The sequence below is a fragment of the Ranitomeya variabilis genome, chromosome 8 (genome assembly GCF_051348905.1).
Source record: "Ranitomeya variabilis isolate aRanVar5 chromosome 8, aRanVar5.hap1, whole genome shotgun sequence".
Taxonomy (NCBI): domain Eukaryota; kingdom Metazoa; phylum Chordata; class Amphibia; order Anura; family Dendrobatidae; genus Ranitomeya; species Ranitomeya variabilis.
This window is the reverse complement of record NC_135239.1, coordinates 102,177,578-102,198,367: the sequence shown is the minus strand read 5'-3', so window position 1 is coordinate 102,198,367 and position 20,790 is coordinate 102,177,578. Positions and strand designations below refer to the sequence as shown.

The 20,790-nt window shown below is 43.1% G+C and overlaps 1 protein-coding gene across 2 annotated transcripts in view; it reads left to right on the top strand.

Annotated features, from left to right (window-relative positions):
- LOC143788873 (beta-1,3-galactosyltransferase 2-like) overlaps positions 1 to 20,790 on the top strand; it is a 214,532-nt gene that overhangs the window by 11,658 nt on the left and 182,084 nt on the right. Inside the window, exon 1 of one of the 2 annotated variants that reach the window (XM_077278792.1) lies at positions 15,279 to 16,129. The exons of the other annotated variant lie outside the window; for it this stretch is intronic. The gene's annotated coding sequence lies outside the window, so the exon portion shown is untranslated. Of the gene's footprint in view, positions 1 to 15,278; positions 16,130 to 20,790 lie in introns of those variants that run through there. 2 annotated transcript variants of the gene reach the window in all.

Sequence of the window (20,790 nt, the reverse complement as noted above, 5' to 3'; positions counted from 1 at the left end):
AAGGAAGCGAATCACCTCCTGATGAACGGGAGTCATGCGCATGGTCACTTGTGTCCAATACTGCGGCTTATTCATAGCCAATGGTGTAGAGTCAATTCCCTTCAGAGGGATAGGAACTTCCAGAGGCTCCAGACTAAAACCGCAGCGTTTAGCAAATGACCAATCCAAAAGACTCAGGGCAGCGCCTGAATCCACATAGGCATCGACGGAAATGGAAGACAGTGAAAAAATCAGAGTCACAGACAAAATGAACTTAGGCTGCAGAGTACCAATGGCAAAAGATTTATCAACCCTTTTTGTGCGTTTAGAGCATGCTGATATAACATGAGCTGAATCACCACAATAAAAACACAATCCATTTTTCCGCCTATAATTTTGCCGTTCACTTCTGGACTGAATTCTTTCACATTGCATAGTCTCAGGTGCCTGTTCAGAAGACACCGCCAAGTGGTGCACGGGTTTGCGCTCCCGTAAACGCCGATCAATCTGAATGGCCATAGCCATCGACTCATTCAGACCTGTAGGCGTAGGGAACCCCACCATAATATCCTTAATGGCCTCGGAAAGACCATTTCTGAAGTTTGCAGCCAGGGCGCACTCATTCCACTGAGTAAGCACCGACCATTTCCGAAATTTTTGACAATATATTTCCGCTTCATCATGCCCCTGAGAGAGGGCTAATAAAGCCTTTTCAGCCTGAATCTCCAGGTTGGGTTCCTCATAGAGCAATCCCAATGCCAGAAAAAACGCATCCACATTGAGCAATGCAGGATCCCCTGGTGCCAATGCAAATGCCCAATTCTGAGGGTCGCCCCGCAGGAAAGATATTACAATCTTAACCTGTTGAGCAGGGTCTCCAGAGGAGCGAGATTTTAAAGAAAGAAACAATTTACAATTGTTCCTGAAATTCAGGAAGGTAGATCTATCTCCAGAAAAGAACTCTGGAATAAGAATTCTAGGTTCAGACATGGAAGTGTGAACAACAAAATCCTGTATGTTTTGAACTTTTGCTGCGAGATTACTCAGGCTGGGAGCCAAACTCTGGACATCCATGTTAAACAGCTAATATCAGAGCCATTCAAGGGTTAAGAGGAGGTAAGAAGCAGCTAGACAGCAATTAAGGGCTAGGCAGCAAAACTCTGAAGGAAAAAAAAAAAATAAAATTTTTCCCTTAAACGCTTCTTTTTCTCCTGCTTCAGCCCAAACAATTAACACTTTGTGGGCCGGCTATACTGTCATGAATCCCAATGGCTAGGGATAGCAAGGGACAAGCAAAGTAATACAAAATATCGGACGAGCTCTAGGGTGATGGAACCTGGGCTGACCGCTGCCCTACGCCTGACAAACGCAACTAGAGATAGCCAGGGAGCGTGCCTACGTTGGTTCTAGACGCCACGCACCAGCCTAAGAGCTAACTAGTACTGCAGAGAAAATAAAGACCTCACTTGCCTCCAGAGGAATGAACCCCAAAAGGTATAGTTGCCCCCCACATGTATTGACGGTGAAATGAGAGGAAGGCACACACATAGAGATGATATATATAGGTTCAGCAAATTGAGGCCCGCTGTAAACTAGAAAGCAGAACGATACAAAAGGGGTCTGAGCGGTCAGCAAAAAACCCTAATCAAAAAAACCATCCTGAGATTACAAGAACCCATGTGCCAACTCATGGCACATGGGGAGAACCTCAGCCCACTAGAGCTACCAGCTAGCATAGAGACATAATAAGCAAGCTGGACAAAAAAAACAACAACTGAAAATCAGCACTTAGCTTATCCTGAAAGATCTGGGAGCAGGTAGGCAGGAACCAAACAGAGCACATCTGAATACATTGATAGCCGGCAAGGGAATGACAGAAAGGCCAGGTAAAATAGGAACCACCCAGCCTCTGATGGACAGGTGGAAACCAAAGGCCGCAACCCACCAAAATCACCCAGTACCAGCAGTAACCACCAGAGGGAGCCCACAAACAGAATCCACAACAGGAACCCTGAATTGCAAAAGAAAGGGGAGACCAAAGTGGCAGAACTGGCCCGATTATTAAGGGCAAACTCAGCCAACGGCAAAAAGGAGACCCAGTCATCCTGATCAGCAGACACGAAACACCTCAAATAAGTCTCCAAGGTCTGATTAGTACGTTCTGTCTGGCCATTTGTCTGGGGATGAAATGCAGACGAAAAAGACAAATCAATGCCCATCCTGGCACAAAACGCCCACCAAAATCTGGACACAAACTGGGATCCCCTGTCGGAAACGATATTCTCCGGAATACCATGCAGCCGAACCACATTCTGAAAAAACAGGGGCACCAACTCAGATGAGGAAGGCAGCTTGGGCAAGGGCACCAAATGAACCATCTTAGAAAAGCGGTCACACACCACCCAAATGACGGACATCTTCTGAGAAACAGGGAGATCAGAAATAAAATCCATAGAGATGTGTGTCCAAGGCCTCTTAGGAACAGGCAAGGGCAACAACAACCCACTAGCCCGAGAACAACAAGGCTTGGCCCGAGCACAAACATCGCAAGACTGCACAAAAGTACGCACGTCCCGAGACAGGGAAGGCCACCAGAAGGACCTAGCCACCAAATCTCTGGTACCAAAAATTCCCGGATGACCTGCCAATGCAGAAGAATGAACCTCCGAGATGACTCTATTGGTCCACTCATCCGGCACAAACAATCTACCAGGCGGACAACGATCAGGCCGATCCGCCTGAAACTCTTGTAAAGCACGTCGCAGGTCTGGGAAGACAGCAGACAATATCACCCCATCCTTAAGTATACCCGTAGGTTTAGAATCACCAGGGGAATCAGGTTCAAAACTCCTAGAAAGGGCATCCGCCTTCACATTCTTAGTACCTGGCAGATACGAAACCACAAAATTAAACCGGGAGAAAAACAACGACCAGCGCGCCTGTCTAGGATTCAGACGTCTGGCCGACTCAAGATAAATCAAATTTTTGTGATCAGTCAAGACCACCACCTGATGTTTAGCACCCTCAAGCCAATGACGCCACTCCTCGAATGCCCACTTCATCGCCAAAAGCTCCCGATTACCGACGTCATAATTTCGCTCGGCGGGCGAAAATTTTCGAGAAAAGAACGCACAAGGTCTCATCACTGAACAATCTGAACTTTTCTGCGACAAAACCGCCCCCGCTCCGATCTCGGAAGCATCAACTTCCACCTGAAAAGGAAGAGAAACATCAGGCTGGCACAAAACCGGAGCAGAAGAAAAACGGCGCTTAAGCTCCCGAAAGGCCTCCACAGCAGCAGGAGACCAATCTGCAACATCAGCACCCTTTTTAGTCAAATCAGTCAAAGGCCTGACAACGCTAGAAAAACCAGTTATGAATCGACGATAAAAGTTAGCAAAGCCCAAAAATTTCTGAAGGCCCTTAAGAGAAGTCGGTTGCGTCCAGTCACAAATAGCCCGAACCTTCACAGGATCCATCTCAATAGAAGAGGGGGAAAAAATGTACCCCAAAAAAGAAATCTTCTGAACCCCAAAAACACACTTTGAACCTTTAACAAACAGAGAATTGGTCCGCAAAACCTGAAAAACCCTCCTAACTTGTTGAACATGAGATTCCCAGTCATCCGAAAAAATCAAGATATCGTCCAAATACACAATCATAAATTTATCCAGATATTCACGGAAAATATTGTGCATAAAAGACTGAAAGACCGAAGGGGCATTTGACAGACCAAAAGGCATCACCAAATACTCAAAATGGCCCTCGGGCGTATTAAATGCGGTTTTCCACTCATCCCCCTGCTTAATTCGCACCAAATTATACGCACCGCGAAGATCAATCTTAGAGAACCACTTCGCCCCCTCAATGCGAGCAAATAAATCTGTCAGCAATGGCAAAGGATATTGATACTTGACTGTGATCTTATTCAAGAGTCTATAATCAATACAAGGTCTCAAAGAACCATCACTTTTAGCTACGAAAAAGAACCCCGCTCCAAGAGGAGACGAAGAAGGACGAATATGTCCCTTTTCCAAGGACTCCCTAATATACTCTCGCATGGCAGCATGTTCAGGTACAGACAGATTGAATAGACGACCCTTAGGAAATTTACTGCCAGGGATCAAATCTATGGCGCAATCGCAATCTCTGTGAGGAGGAAGAGAATTAAGAGTAGATTCCTCAAAAACCTCACGATAATCAGACAAAAACTCAGGAATTTCAGAGGGAATAGATGAAGCAATGGAGACCAAAGGTGTGTCCCCATGATTTCCCTGACATCCCCAGCTTAGTACAGACATTGCTTTCCAGTCAAGGACTGGGTTATGAGTTTGCAACCATGGCAATCCCAGCACCAACACATCATGTAGATTATACAGTACAAGGAAGCGAATCACCTCTTGATGGTCTGGAGTCATACGCATAGTCACTTGTGTCCAGTATTGTGGTTTATTACTAGCCAATGGTGTAGAATCAATACCCTTTAAAGGTATAGGAACTTCCAGAGGCTCTAGATCAAACCCACAGTGCCTGGCAAAGGACCAATCCATAAGACTCAAAGCGGCGCCAGAATCCACATAAGCATCCGCAACAATAGAAGATAACGAACAAATTAGAGTTACAGACAAAATAAACTTGGACTGCAAAGTGCCAATAGCAGAGGATTTATCAACTTTCTTTGTTCGTTTAGAGCATGCTGATATAACATGAGTAGAATTTCCACAATAGAAGCACAAATGATTTTTGCGCCTGTAAATCTGTCGTTCGCTTCTGGACAGAAAGCTATCACATTGCATACTCTGTGGTGCCTCTTCAGAAGACACCGCCAACTGGTGCACAGGTTTGCGTTCCCGTAAACGCCGATCAATCTGAATTGCCATTGTCATGGACTCATTCAGACCAGTAGGCGCAGGAAACCCCACCATGACGTCTTTTACAGCATCAGAGAGACCTTCTCTGAAAATTGCCGCCAGAGCGCACTCATTCCACTGAGTAAGCACAGACCATTTTCGAAATTTTTGGCAATATATTTCGGCTTCATCTTGCCCCTGAGAGAGGGCTATTAGGGCTTTCTCAGCCTGAATCTCCAAATTTGGTTCCTCATAAAGCAACCCCAAAGCCAGAAAAAACGCATCCACATTGAGCAACGCAGGATCCCCTGGTGCCAATGAAAATGCCCAATTTTGGGGGTCACCCCGCAGTAAAGAAATAACAATTTTTACTTGCTGGGCAGGATCTCCAGCAGAATGAGATCTCAGCGAAAGAAACAATTTACAATTGTATTTAAAATTTAGAAAACCAGATCGATCTCCAGAAAAAAACTCCGGTATAGGAATTTTAGGTTCAGACCGAGGAGCATGTAACAAAAAATCTTGTATATTCTGAACTTTAGAGGCAAGATTATTCAAATTGGTAGCCAGACTCTGGGGATCCATATTTCAACAGATAAAGTCTGAGCCATTCAGGGGTTAAGAGGAGAGGAAAACAGGAGACTGCAATTAGAGCTGGAGTGCAACTTCAGAGGAAGGAAAAAAAAAAAAAAAAAAAAAAAAAAGGTTTCACACAGTTCCTTTTCTCTCCTGCTTCAGCCTATAGATTAAACATTTGGGCTGGCCATACTGTTATGGTTTCCAATGGCAAGGAAGCATCAGAAGCATAGAATAAACGGACAAGCTCTCGGGTGATGGAAACTAGAGCTGACCACGATGCTAAACCTACACACCACACTAGAAGTAGCCAGGGGGCATTCCTGCGTTGTCTCTAGATGCCGCGCGCCAGCCGGAGAACTAACTACCCCTGGTAGAAGAAAACACAGTCCTGGCTTGCCTCCAGAGAATGTCCCCACAGGAGATAGCAGCCCCCCACATATAATAACGGTGAGAGCAGATGAAAAGACACACGTAGTATGAAAGCAGATTTAGCACAGAGAGGCCCGCTAACTAAATAGCAGAAAGATACAACAGAGGACTTCGCGGTCAGCTGCAAAACCCTTCAAAACACCATCCTGAAATTACCTTAACTCATGTGACAACTCATGCCACTGGAGTGGTAATTTCAGCCCAACAAGAGCTTCCAGCTGCAGAGATTCACATAAGTGCAAACTGGACAAAACATACAAAAATAGACTTAAGGACTAAGTGTCCAACTTAGCTGAGCAGAAAACTGGGAGCAGGAACATGCAACAGAATCACTCTGGATACATTGATGGCCAGCATTAGAATGACTGAGGAGCAAGGTTAAATAGGATACTCCCACATCCTGATAGGAACAGGTGAACTGAAGGCAAAGCTTGCAGGACACCAGTACCACAAGAGACCACCGGGGGAGCCCACGAACCGAATCACAACAGTAAAGTAGGCATGCGGGAAATGTTAGTTATTAAGTATTTTGTGTAACATATCTCTGTGACTTAAGGGCATGAAAATTCAAAGTTGGAAAATTGCAAAATTTTCGCAAAATTTCCATTTTTTTCACAATTAAGTAATATCAAAGAACTTTTACCACTATCATGAAATACAATATGTCACGAGAAAACAATGTCATCACCAGGATCCATTCAAGCGTTCCAGAGTTATAACCTCATAACAGGACAGTGGTCAGAATTGTAAAAATTGGCCCGGTCATTAACGTGCAAAAAAAAAACACCCTTGGGGGTAAAAGGGTTAACCACACTTCAGTTATGCAGCAGGACAATTATCTAAAACACTCCAGCAAGTCCACCTCTGAATGGCTTAAGAAAAACAAAATTAAGACTTTGGAGTGGCCTAGTGAAAGTCCTGACCTTAATTCGATTGTGATGCTGTCACTTGACCTTAAAAAGGTGGTTCATGCTCGGAAACCCTCCAATGTAGCTGAATTACAACAATTCTGCAAAGATGAGTGGGCCAAAACTTCTCCAGAGTGTTGTAAAAGACTCACTGCCAGTTGTCGCAAACGCTTATTTGCAGTTGTTTATTGTTTAGAGGGTAATCACTTTTTCACACATGGCCCTGTAGGTTTGTATTTCTTTTTCCCTTAATAATAAAGACTTCATTTAAAATTGAAAATTTACATTTTGTATTTACTTGTGATATCTTTGTCTAATATTTAAATTTGGTGTTCTGAAACATTTGAGAGTGACAAACATTCAAAAGAATAGGAAATTAGGAAGTGGGCAAAGACTTTTTCGCACAACTTTATATCCAAATCACTCTTCACATAATATAAATCACGCCACCAGTCAAACCTGAAAAATTAGATTTGAATACAGAGTCCTAATTTCCATTTCTACCTCCATGTCATCTACTGCAATGGTTAGTCTTTTGCAGAAATGTAATGCTCCAGATTGAAAAATCTTTGTTTCCCATTTATATCCATAGAGATATGAAGTAGCTTAGCCTTAAGCCATGATTTAGTCTTTAGTAGAGATGAGTGAACCTGAACGGTAAAGTTCGGGGTCCGCACCGAACACCTAGTGTCCGAGCATGGATCCTGAACATGGACTTCTCCCGGAAGTCCACGTTACTGTTCGGGTTCGGCAACCCCAGCAAAGCTTGTTGAAAGGCTGCAGCCCAGCTAATCAACATGCTTTACTGTGTGGGCACTTCCGGCTAAATCACAGCCATGTTAAAGTATTGACTTAGCTGTTATTGGCCGGTACACTCTGTAAAAAAAAAAAAAAAAAGACATGGGATCTTGTGTAATTTTGATTAACAGCGCCGGCAAAAGCGACAGCTGCAGGCTGCAGACCCTAGCTGTCAGCTTTATCTTGGCTGGTTATTAGTGATAAGCGAGTGTACTCATTGCTGGGTGACCTCCGAGTATTTGTTAGTGTTCAGAGGTTTAGTTTTCATCACAGCAGCTGAATGATTTACAGCTATTAGCCAGGCTGAGTACATGTGGGGGTTGCCTGGTTGCTAGGTAATTCCCACATGTAATCAAGCTGGCTAATAGCTGTAAATCATGCTGCTGAGGCGAAGAAAACGTAATCACCGAGCAGTCATAAATACTTGGAGACCACCCGAGCGTGATCAGAAAACCCGAGCAATGAGTACACTCGCTCATCACTACTGGTTATCAAAAATAGAGAGGTCCCTATATCATTTAAAAAGATTATTTAAGTAAATAATAAAAAAACGGCGTGGGGTCCTCCTCATTTCTGATAATCAGCCAAGCTACAACAGACAGCTGAGAGCTGGTATTCTCAGACAAAATAGCAGCCCCTAAAAATAGATACGCCAATTCTGGCTCTTCCCACTTGCTCTGGTGTGTTGGCAAGTGGAGTAATAGTTATGTTGTTGATGTCAGCTATTTTTAAACAGATAAGTCTATAAGACACCTCAAGTACTAGCCCACAGTCAAATGTAATAAAGACACAAACAGAGTAAAGTCCTTTAATTGAAATAAACAATGTCCTTTATTTGAAACAAAAACTCACTGACCCTCTTTTACCCATGTATTCAATCAAAATAAAAAAGCAGTTATACTCACCTTGCTGCTGATAATCCATTAAGCTCATGTCCCACGACAATCTGGTTGGTTTGGTGAGCAGTGACATCACTGATACAACTGCCCACCATGGCAGCCGGCTGACACTGAGCTGTCTTGTTTAGCCTTTGCTGGTTAGTAAATAACCAGGTCATTTTTTGGTGGGAGGGCAGGCGCTGGGAAATGTCAGAGAGGCCCGGTGCCAGCGCACTGCAGTGCTTTGCTCTGTCCTCAACAGGGCAGATAAAGTACGCTTGCGCAGGAGCCGCGACAGGAAGCAAAGAAGACGACATCGCATGAAGATGGGCATGTGAGGGCTTATTTTTTGTGAAACAAGTTGTACTTTTGAACGACATCATTGGTTTTAGCATGTTGTGTACTAGAAAACGGGAAAAAAATTCCAAGTGCGGTGAAATTGCAAAAAAAGTGCAATCCCACACTTGTTTTTTGTTTGGCTTTTTTGCTAGGTTCACTAAATGCTAAAATTGACCTGCCATTATGATTCTCCAGATCATTACGAGTTCATAGATACCTATCATGACTAGGTTATTTTTTATCTAAGTGGTGAAAAAAAATTCCAAACTTTGCTAAAAAAAAAAAAAAAAATTGCGCTATTTTCCGATACCATTCCGTCTCCATTTTTCGTGATCTGGGGTCGGGTGAGGGCTTATTTTTTGCATGCTGAGCTGACGTTTTTAATGATACCATTTTGGTGCAGATACATTCTTTTGAACGCCAGTTATTGCATTTTAACGCAATATCGCGATGACCAAAAAAACGTAATTCTGATGTTTCAAATTTTTTTATCGCTACGCTGTTTAGCGGTCAGGTTAATGCATTTTTTTACGCGGCAATACCAAATATGTGTAGGTTTGATTTTTTTTATTGATTTATTTTGAATGGGGCGAAAGGGGGGTGATTTAAACTTTTATATATTTTTTTTCACATTTTTTTTAACTTTTTTTTTTACCTTTGCCGTGCTTCAATAGCCTCCATGGGAGGCTATAAGCTGGCACAATGCGATCGGCTCTGCTACATAGCAGCGATCATCAGATCGCTGCTATGCAGCAGATATGCAGGCTTGCTATGAGCGCCGACCACAGGGTGGCGCTCACAGCTATCCGGGATCAGGAACCATAGAGGTCTCAAGGACCTCTATGGTTACTTTGCAGAAACATCATGTGACGGGGGTCAGCGATGCGCTCATTTCCGGTCCCCCAGCTGGAAGCGCCGGTTAAATGCCGCTGTCAGCGTTTGACAGCGGCATTTAACTAGTTAACCCCTTAATGACAGCCAATACGTCTTTTAACTGACCTGAGATATAAGAGAATAGCCTCCCCACACAGGTGACAATCCAGTAGCTGTCGGCTGTACACTATAGCTGACAACTTGCTGCATCAGCCACAATCAGTGTTTGCACCGTAAAAATCTGTTTAACCCCTTAGATGCTGCTGTCAATAAAGACTACATCATTATAAATGGTTAACAGAGTGTGGGGACTTCCTCTGTATCCCAATTGGTGCTCTCGGATCATGATTGTGTAGTCCTGATGCTTGCCATGGCTATTCATGACCAAATAGCGGCCTTAGAGTCTGACGGCTGTTGTAACCTGTTCAGAAGTTAGGCTACTTTCACACTAGCGTTAACTGCAATACGTCGCAATGCGTCATTTTGCTGAAAAAACGCATCCTGCAAAAGTGCTTGCAGGATGCGTTTTTTCTGCATTGACTAACATTAGCGACGCATTTGCGAAGCATTGACACACATCGCAACCGTCGTGCGACGGTTGCGCCGTGTTGTGGCGGACCGTCGGGAGCAAAAAACGTTACATGTAACGTTTTTTGCTCACGACGGTCCGCTTTTTCCGACCGTGCATGCACGGCCGGAACTCCGCCCACACCTCCCCGCACTTCCCCGCACCTCACAATGGGGCAGCGGATACGCTGGAAAAATGCATCCGCTGCCCCCGTTGTGCGGCGGAGACAACGCTAGCGTCGGTGACGTCGGCCCGACGCACCGCGACGGGCCGAGCCCGACGCTAGTGTGAAAGTAGCCTAAGAGATATTTAGGTGGTAAAAATACACATTTTCATTTCTGTTATGTCACTTTGCATTAATTCCTGAAAAGCAACTGAAGGGTTAATAAACAACCTGACAGCAGTTTTCAATATGTCAGTTGGTGCTGTTTTTAAAATGGTATCACTATTGGGGGTTTCCAATATATAGGACCCCTAAAGTCACTTCAAACATGGATAGGTCCCTAAAAAAATTAATTTTGTACATTTCCTTGAAAAAATGGAAAATTACTGCTACATTTTTAAACCTCCTAAAATACTAACAAAATAAAAGAACACTTTACAAATGGTGCAGATGTAGAGCCGACATGTGGGAAATGTTATTTATTAATGTTTTTCTATGGTATGACTATCTGGATTAAAGGGATAATCATTCAAAGATAGAAAATTGCTAATTCTTTAACATTTTTCTCAAATTTCTGATATTTTTTATAAATAAACACAAAACATATTGACCTAAATTTACCATTATCATAAAGTATAATGTGTCATGAAAAAATAATCTCAAAACCACTGGGATATGTTGAATCGTTCCAGAGTTATTACTACATAAAGTGACATTGATCAGATTTCAAAAATTTGGCTCCGTCACTAAGGGGTTAATAGCGGCGGGTGAATTGCGATTTCACCCGCCGCTATTGCGGGCACATGTCAGCTGTTCAAAACAGACATGTCCTGGCTTTGATGCGGGCTCACCGCTGGAGCCCTGCATCAAAGCGGGGGATCTGACCTCGGACGTACTATCCCGTCCGAGGTCAGAAAGGGGTTAAAATTACATGGGATCCGTACCAATATTGTTTCTGACTGGAGCTGCAGTTTATTTCTAAATTTTGGAGGGCATTTTGCATTCGTTTCGGGATCCAACTGTTGTTCTCTTCAGCATTTCACTCGCAGTCTAATGGGCAAAGTAAACGCGTTAACCAGAATCTTGAGACTTATCTTAGGTGTTTTGTGTCAGAGAATCAGCAGGATTGGGTTACTTCTAGCTCAATTCACGGTAAATAATTATTGTCATGAGTCTACTGGTAAGTCCCCGTTTTTCGGGACATAAGGGTTTCATTCTCAATTGAGCTCATTTAATAGGAATCGTTCTTCTGGAATATCTGAAGAATGATTTTCATCATCACTTATGTCTGTGTGGCAAGGGGTTCTCGATCATTTGAGGAAGATGGGTTCCACATATATGAGTGTGGCTGATTGGAGATGTTTGGTGTGTCCGGTCCTGTGTGTTGGTGACTTGGTGTGGTTGTCCTCAAGGAACATAAAGTTTAAGGTTCCCTCTGGGTCCCAGGTTCATCGGTCCTTATTAGATTTTATCCCTCGTCAATCCTGTAGCATTCCACCTCGCCCACTTTTAGGATCCATAATGTGTTTCATAGATCTCCGCTCAAAAAATATGTTGCGTCCTCCGTACCATCACCGCTTCTGCCATTTCCAGTCATTGTGGATGGAAATTTGGAATTTCAAATAGCCAAGATTGTTGATTCTCTCTTAATTCGTCGGTCGCTTCAGTATCTGGAACACTGGAAGGGATATGGTCCTGAAGAAAGGATGGGGGTATCAGCATGTGATGTCTATGCGGCCAGGCTGATCCAGTCTTTTCACGTGGCACACCCTGATAAACCTGATTTTGAGGTCTCGGAGGTCCCTTATAGAAGGGGGGTACTGTCACAGGTTTACTGCGACAGAGAGGAGCCAGAAGACCACATTTCTAATCTCTAATAAGACCTGATTTCTAATACTTAACTTATTAGAAGCACTTCACCTTAATATTAAATGGTGTAAGCTTCTTTTAGCAGTGCAAGGGTTAATATGCTCAATTGAGAGCTCCTCAAAGCTTTCCTGCCTTAAGGCTCTCAGCAGTGCACCTTAGTCACTCCCATTTCCTATATAATCTGAGACCTGGCTAACATTGTCAGAGAAGCTTATGCTGCATGGCTGGAGGTTGTTGGTGGTTGTTATTTGAGAAGTGGATTTATCTGTGACTGTTGCTTGGTTTTCATTGTGTGATAATTACCTTGCTTCTCCTTCTTTGGTTAAACCCCATCATCCACTCCCCACTGTTTACCTCTGTTGTTTATGTGTATATTTATATGATTGGTATTTTCGTTTATCCCTGTTCGTATTACCTTCTTAGTCTGGTTGGTGTATTACGGTACACTACTACACCCCTCAGCCCTGGGTGGGGGAAGGGTACAGACTGAGACTATCTAGCTATCTAGTCTATTTCTGTATATTAGATTGCTTTATTAGTTTGTAAACTAGCTTTAAATTACATAGAGATTACAGTATGTAAAAAAAACCAGATTGTAATGACAGAAAAACGACTGGCACATCCAAACTAGTGTGAATAGGTGCATACCAAGAGCAGCTACCTCCATACACAATATACAAAAAAAGGTTGCACTCTATCATGCCACAGCATGTCGAATATGAAATACATGAAATATGAATAGCAAAATGGCTTTAGAACATTATGAAAAATATTTATGAGACGCTTTGCACAAAATTTGGCCAAATAGTGTGAGCCCATCAACCATTGTCAAGGTGGCCTCATTAATCTGAAGGGTCCCTGACCTCCCTGTCCAAATGTGAACGCTTACCTAAGGCTAATGTCTGTATGCATGGGTGAATGTGGACACCTCTCTCTCAGTAAAGCCTACATATATGGGTTGGCCGGAACCAAATGTGATTAGATGTAATTAAAAACCACATGGTGAAGGGAGGAGTGCTCAGTCAGTAAGCTAACATAGAAATGACAGAAAAACGACTGGCACATCCAAACTAGTGTGAATAGGTGCATACCAGGAGCAGCTACTGGAGCGCCCCGTCAGGGCTGTGGGGTACTTGGTACCGGGTCCTGCGGTTCACAGGGGGATGTCACGGTGGCTGACCCGGTCCGTGGCCCTGGGACGTCCATATAAAAGGGAAAGGTCTTTAAAGGGATAGAGTTTATGTTCGTGACTCCACCTGTGGTATTCGGTCAGGGTGACCGATGCTGCTTTAAGGGGTCCTTTGGGGTGATGTTATGGCAGCTAGATGGTATGCCTTCCCACAGGTGAAGTATATCCCCAGGGCTTCCCAGTATGTGGATGGTGAATGGCGCAGTGAAGAACGAGGACACAAGGTTGCAGTCTCTTTACTTTTACTGAAGACTTCAGCATTCACAGTCCAGGGCACCAGACCACAGGGTAGGCAGAGTCCGGCCGGTTTGGAGGCAAGTCCAGAGTCCCCTTGTCCAGGTGGGAATCAATAGCCTTCCCTTGCGCTGTAGTGGTGTAGTCCCTTACCGCCTATGGCTTCACACAAGGGTCTCACAGATGCAATGTTTCGCTCTCTGTTTCCCCATATAGGATAGGACAAAACCCGTATGACTGGTGACTTGAGCCTGTTTATAGGGTCTCTTAGATAACCCGACTCTGTGGGTGTCACCGTGCCTCCTGGGTGTAGGTGCAGACAGGTAACCTGCAATTAGCTGTCCTGCCGGTCTCTGAAATAAGGCGTAGAGGTCCTTACTCCCTCGGAGTTCCGGCTACCGGGATTCTGTGCCTCAGAAGGAGGCAGCCTGTTTGGGGCTGTCCCCTTGTGGTATCCTCTCCTTTGCTTCGACTTCCTTCACGCTCGCTGCAAAACAATTCTGCCTTTCAATGTCTCTTTCTGGGAGCTGCAGCTCTGAGGGCATGCACAGCTCCGTTGACCCTCTGTCCTCTTCAGACTACTGTCTGGAACTTTCTAACTTTCCCTACAGTCTACCAGTTATATATATGTGGGGAGTGACCTAATAAATAGGAGCAGAAGCTCCCCCTTGTGGCCTGGAGTGTGAATGTGTTGCATGTTTGTGATACCTTGATGCAGTTATCCTTTCTTGCCTCCAAACGTAGCATCACTCTCCCCAAGAGGAAAGCAATACCACTGCGACGACCGGGACCCATATACAATATACAAAAACAGATTGCATACGCATTTCATATGGATGTCATACAGATGCTAGGTGAGGAATAATCCCACACTTGCATAGCACTCACATGACATAAGTCGAAATATATGGATTCCACTTGTGCAACTATTCAAGAGCAAAATCAAAGCTACTTTTTATACGCTAATGTGAGTGAGCCCTTATACAATACTCCATTCTAATTTAAAGTCAGTTGCTTCATTGAGGCATATCTGAATTCTTTTTTTGGAGTGGATCAGACATGTTTTAAACCTAGCCTTATTATTTGTTGCCTCCTAAAATAATGGTTAGTGTTCCCCAATGTTTCTAAAAACACCGAAATGTAATAAACTTTTAGATGCTAAAAATACGAAAATATTTACATCAGTTAATTAAGGAACAATGTTTGCAAAATAATGAAGCATTGTAAACTGTATCAGAGTGGAAACTACATAACCTATGAACCAATATCTGTATTCTCCATGTGCAGTATGTTCCTCCCTAATTTTTTATGTGTTTAGTTATACAAATCAATACATATCTTAAATGAACAACCATTCAGCGTTCATTTGCATGAACATCGAACAGAGCAAGGTGGTGTACTCATTGTGCTGTGTTTGCCTGGATTTTCATAGTATGCAAAAATGCAAAAAGGAAATGGTAAAAATAAATATACGGTAGGTATTTCCCTGATTCTGTATTCAGCCCTTTTCTGTTATTATATTGCTGTCATTTTATAGTTCATGGTACAATATTATTTAAAGAAATTCTGTCTGCACAGAATGACTTCTTAAGTAGGTATATAAATTATAGTTCCTGCTGTGAAAACTTGGTCATTCTGTGCTGTCAGAGTCCCTTTAATTATGTAAATAGCACTAACTTAAAAAAAATGTAAATCCCCAAATATAGATACACAAATAATTTTTACATACTAGTTGTAATATACGTAGATAGAACTACTGCAGTAAAGCAGTTTACTGTGTAAAGACCTGAGCCATGCATATCCTGTTTATCCCCTGAATCTTGTTTGACACAGTCTACTACATCTGAGTGTCCAACACCTGTAGGCGTGAAAAAAGTGCTATGTCTATGGCCCCAACGGTGCATATGTCCAGACCCCGTGTTGCGGGGAATTTCGGACATATACCCCGACGGGGGCACATAGCGCAATGTGAAAGCACCCTTAAATATTCATATCTGCGTATTGAATGCATTCATAAATTAACACATGAATCACTAACACTAGCTAGTGCATACCACTCTCATTCGTGGGTCACATCCTCCTGGGAGATCTGGGGTTATAAAATCACGACGTATTGTGAATCGCAGATCTTCCATATACCCTGTGTGTTTGTGTTTCATATTAAATGGATTTTGTTTTCTTTGGTGCTGAACAGGTTAACAACCCTTTCTATTCTGGTTAGAAACTTGAAACTCCATCTCGCAGCTGTTCCTGACCTGCTCATTTCCTCTCTATGTAAAATCTGGCCAGACCTTCTCTTCCTCGCCAGTGAAAGTCTTACTTCTTAGCTCCTTGGAGTTTCTTTGCTGAGTTGGAGAGCGTTGTTGCTGTTGGAGATTGTTGCATGCCACTTTTGGGTGTATGCTTTCCTCATAGTCCTATTCCCATTTGGTTTGTACAACCCTACCCTTCCCTATATAACTCTCTACCTTTGGTGAGTGTTTTTTATATTAGTTGCTTTTTGTTGTCCTTGTTTGTTTTACGTGTTTATAAACTAGCATTTCTGTCGCAGGCCTTCTGTGGAGGAGGAGGGAATAGCTTAGGGTATAGGAGGAGAACAGTAAGGCTGGTGGCCCACACCTCCTTACCTTTAGAGGTATCTTTGGGAGCAGGGATAGGGACAGTGCAGGGCCCCTTTTTCTATTTACATACAGTCACAGCGTGATAACCGCTTCCATATCATGTTGTCAAAACACAATCAGGAAAGATTTCAATATCTTGGGTTTATGAAATGATATATGCTTCAAAAGACATGTTAATTTTTTTTTAATTGGTAAATGCATATAAAATCTGCAAAGAATAAAATAAGCAGGTGAACCTACAGCTATCAAAGCTATGTTGGGCAATATACATATATTGATATAAATGGCTGAAACAAGTTTGCTAAACCAAGTTCTCAGTTCGGAATCGGGCTAAAGTGCAAGTGTCAGGGTATTCAAAAGATTAATAAGTATATTAGCCATCAGTAACACACGATTGTGAAACCTGTCAAGATTCATAGTACGCATATGTGTGTGTGTGCATTTCTTGCATGTTTACATTTGTATTTGCATGTCTGTGTACTGTATGTGTGCATGTCTGTATGTGTGTGCATGTCTGTATGTGTGTGCATGTCTGCATTCTGCAAGTGTGTACGTCTGAGTATTGTGTGTTGCAGTGCAGCAATGTTCAAACAGTGTGACGGATAGGCAGAGACCCAAGTAAGTTCAACATAAAAGGTCATTATTCCAGAAAACTCACAAAAACAGGTAAGCGATGTTCTCCGGGTCGCAGACATGTCCTCAAAATAGTCTGTGTCCAAATCCATTGCCGTGGCTAACTGTACCGCCATATATATCTTGGATGCGTCAGCAGCTTTGAAGTCCTTGGCTCTGTGTTCAACTTCACACAGGCGTAGGTTGCACAGAGCCCCCTGCTCTGCAGCTGGCAAAACAAAACACTGACAACTAAGACAAAACTGAGAGTTTAAATGGGACTCGTGTACATAGAGCCACTCCCAAAACCCGGAGTGGAGGGATTCCCCCACTGCCAAACCTGCAAATCCCTCCAAAAATAAATGCCAAGCCATGTTGGGTTCTCCTAAAATCTGACTTGGTCAACTACTTTAACTCTATCCACACTCACTTTTACTATGCCTTGTAATCACAGATGTTTTGCTGTAATCCCAATGCACTCTAGCAAGTGTAATATGTCTCTGTATGCATACCGGCCCTAGTATATGATTCCCCTCACTGCCTTACATATCCCCCTCCCCTCTGTTCAAACTTGTGGGGTTGAATACCTTTCACCATAAAGGTGCCTGTGACAGGGTATCCGCATTTCCTTGCTCCTTCCCCGCTCAATATTCCACCATGAAGCTAAAATTTTGCAGTCACAGGAACCATCTGGTGACTCGAGCATTCCTCTCCTTGGTGTTTCTCATCTATGCCAAGGATGAATGGTCTGTCACCAAGTGAAACTGTCACCCCTGCAAATAATAACATAGGACCTACAAGTCCCACTTAATGGCCAAGCACTCCTCCACTACGCTATAATTTTTTTTGGCTAGGGTAAGTTTCCTACTCAAGTAGGTGATGTTCTTCTCCGTTCAACTCCTCTGAAAGAACCACTCCTAGGCCTACCTCAGAGGCATCCGTTTGTACGATGAAGTCTTGCTTGAGGTTGGGGCTAGTGAGAACAGGCTGTCCGCACAATGCAAACTTTATAGATTGGAACACTTCCTCCACCTGAGGGTTCCACCGAACCATGACTGGCTTCTTTCCCTTTAAGAGATTGGTCCTAGGGTGCCAATCTCCTTGCAAAATTAGGTATGAACCATCTGTTATATCCAATGATAATGGGGAACCAGCAAGTAGGACTAAAATGTTACTTTTAAATAATAAACTTAAAAAGGTCTAAAAAGAGACTACACGAGAAAAATCTTGACGCTATAAAAACAGATCAGGAAATTCACTCGTCAGTTAGTCAAAAGGTGAAATATGCAGTAAATCCAGTTATCTCAATGCCAGTCACAGTCCATCAATCAGTTGTCACACTAAGTTCACACTGTGCATTTGCTGCATATTTTTATCCATTTTTTTAATACTAATTTTCAGTTGCATTTGACAGTACCAGCGAAGTCTATGAGATTTCAGAAATCTCATGCTGTCAGTATTTTTTGCTTTGCTTGTTTTTTTGGACATAGAGCATGTCACTTCTTTCAGTGTTTTTTCAGCGTTTTTCACCCATTGAATTAAATGGAAAAAACGCATGAAAAAGAGCGCAACAAAAACTAAGCAAAACCTGCGTTTTTGCCACAGTTTCATTCCTGCCTAACATTTAGGTTTTGCTGCAGAAAAAAAACCCAACTAAAGCGCCCAGTGTGAACTTAGCCTAAGTATTAGGCCATGTGCACATGTTCTGTATTTTTCGCGTTTTTTTCGCTATAAAAACGTGATAAAAACGCGAAAAAAACACTAACATATGCCTCCTATTATTTACAGTGTATTCTGCATTTTTTGTGCAAATGTTGCATTTTCTTCCGCGAAAAAATCGCATCGCGGAAAAAAAAGCAACATGTTCATTAAAAATGCGGAATTGCGGGGATTCCGCACACCTAGGAGTGCATTGATCTGCTTACTTCCCGCACGGGGCTGTGCACACCATGCGGGAAGTAAGCAGATTATGTGCGGTTGGTACCCAGGGTGGAGGAGAGGAGACTCTCCTGCACGGACTGGGCACCATATAATTGGTAAAAAAAAAATAATTAAAATAAAAAATAGTCATATACTCACCTTCGATGGCCTCCGGAGTCTTCCCGCCTCTCCGGTGCATGCTGCCGCTTCGGTTCCTATAGCTGGTGTGCGGAGAAGGACCTGCGATGACGTCGCGGTCTTGTGATTGGTCGCGAGACCGGTCATGTGACCGCTCACATGACCGCGACGTCATGGAAGGTCCTGCACACACACAGCATCTATAGGAACGGACGCAGCTGAGGAGATCCGCTGTCTGCAGGTGAGTATAACCATTTTTTTTATTTTTTTTTATTATTTTTAAACATTCTATCTTTTACTATAGATGCTGCATAGGCAGCATCTATAGTAAAAAGTTGGTCACACTTGTCAAACACTATGTTTGACAAGTGTGACCAACCTGTCAGTTTAGCATTCTGCAAGCTAATTTCGCTTGCAAAATGCTAAAAAAACGCGAAAAAAACGGAAAAAAAAACGCAAAAAAAAAAATGCGGATTTCTTGCAGAAAATTTTCAGTTTTCTTCAGGAAATTTCTGCAAGAAATCCTGACGTGTGCACATACCCTCAGTGCTGTGTACATTTGTACTCATTAACGAGTGATAAGGTGAGACAATAAATGCATCTAATTATCTCAAAAGTCAATCACAGTTCCTTTGTATACAATCTCAAATGGAACTGATACTGTACCTTCCAAAAATACAACCCAATTTATATTCAGTGTATTGGGCATTTATATCCACAGTATAGATGTATTCAATTCACATCATAAAATCAATCCATTTTGTGTATACAATGAAAGAAAAAAGGATTGGTCTCGCCCAAATAGATGGCCGACCACTGCGAAAAATTCATCAGGGTATTAAAATGTGAACCATGGGGGTTAAGTCATAGGCTCTGAGTATTCATCCAACGCATTTCTACCCAATAGGGTTCATCAGAGGATCAGGAATAATTCTTTGAAAAAATAGCCAGTTACTTGAAAAAAGTCCTGCCGCTATCTGTGGTTAACAGGACATAGTGTTGAGCGATACCGTCCGATACTTGAAAGTATCGGTATCGGAAAGTATTGGCCGATACCGGCAAAGTATCAGATCTGATCTGATACCGATACCCGATACCAATACAAGTCAATGGGACTCAAGTATCGGAAGGTATCCCTGATGGTTCCCAGGGTCTGAAGGAGAGGAAACTCTCCTTCAGGCCCTGGGATCCATATTAATGTGTAAAATAAAGAATTAAAATAAAAAATATTGATATACTCACCTCTTCGACGCAGCCTGGACCTTACCGCTGTGAACCGGCAGCCTTCTTTGCTTAAAATGAGCGCGCTCAGCACCTTCCATGACGTCACGGCTTCTGATTGGTCGCGTGCCGCTCATGTGACCGCCACGCGACCAATCAGAAGCCATGACGTCATCCCTCAGGTCCTAAATTCCTAGAAGGGAATTTAGGACCTGAGGGATGACGTCGCGGCTTGTGATTGGTCGCGTGGCGGTCACATGAGCGGCACGCGACCAATCAGAAGCCGTGACATCATGGAAGGTGCTGAACGCGCTCATTTTAAACAAAGAAGGCTGCCGGTTACCAGCGGTGATGTCCAGGGGCCTCCGGACAGGTGAGTATATCAATATTTTTTATTTTAATTCTTTATTTTATACATTCATATTGATCCCAGGGCCTGAAGGAGAGTTTCCTCTCCTTCAGACCCTGGGAACCATACACTGGAAACTTCCGATTCCGATTCCCGATACCACAAAAGTATCGGATCTCGGTATCGGAATTCCGATACCGCAAGTATCGGCCGATACCCGATACTTGCGGTATCGGAATGCTCAACACTAGACATAGTGGATCCAGCAGGACT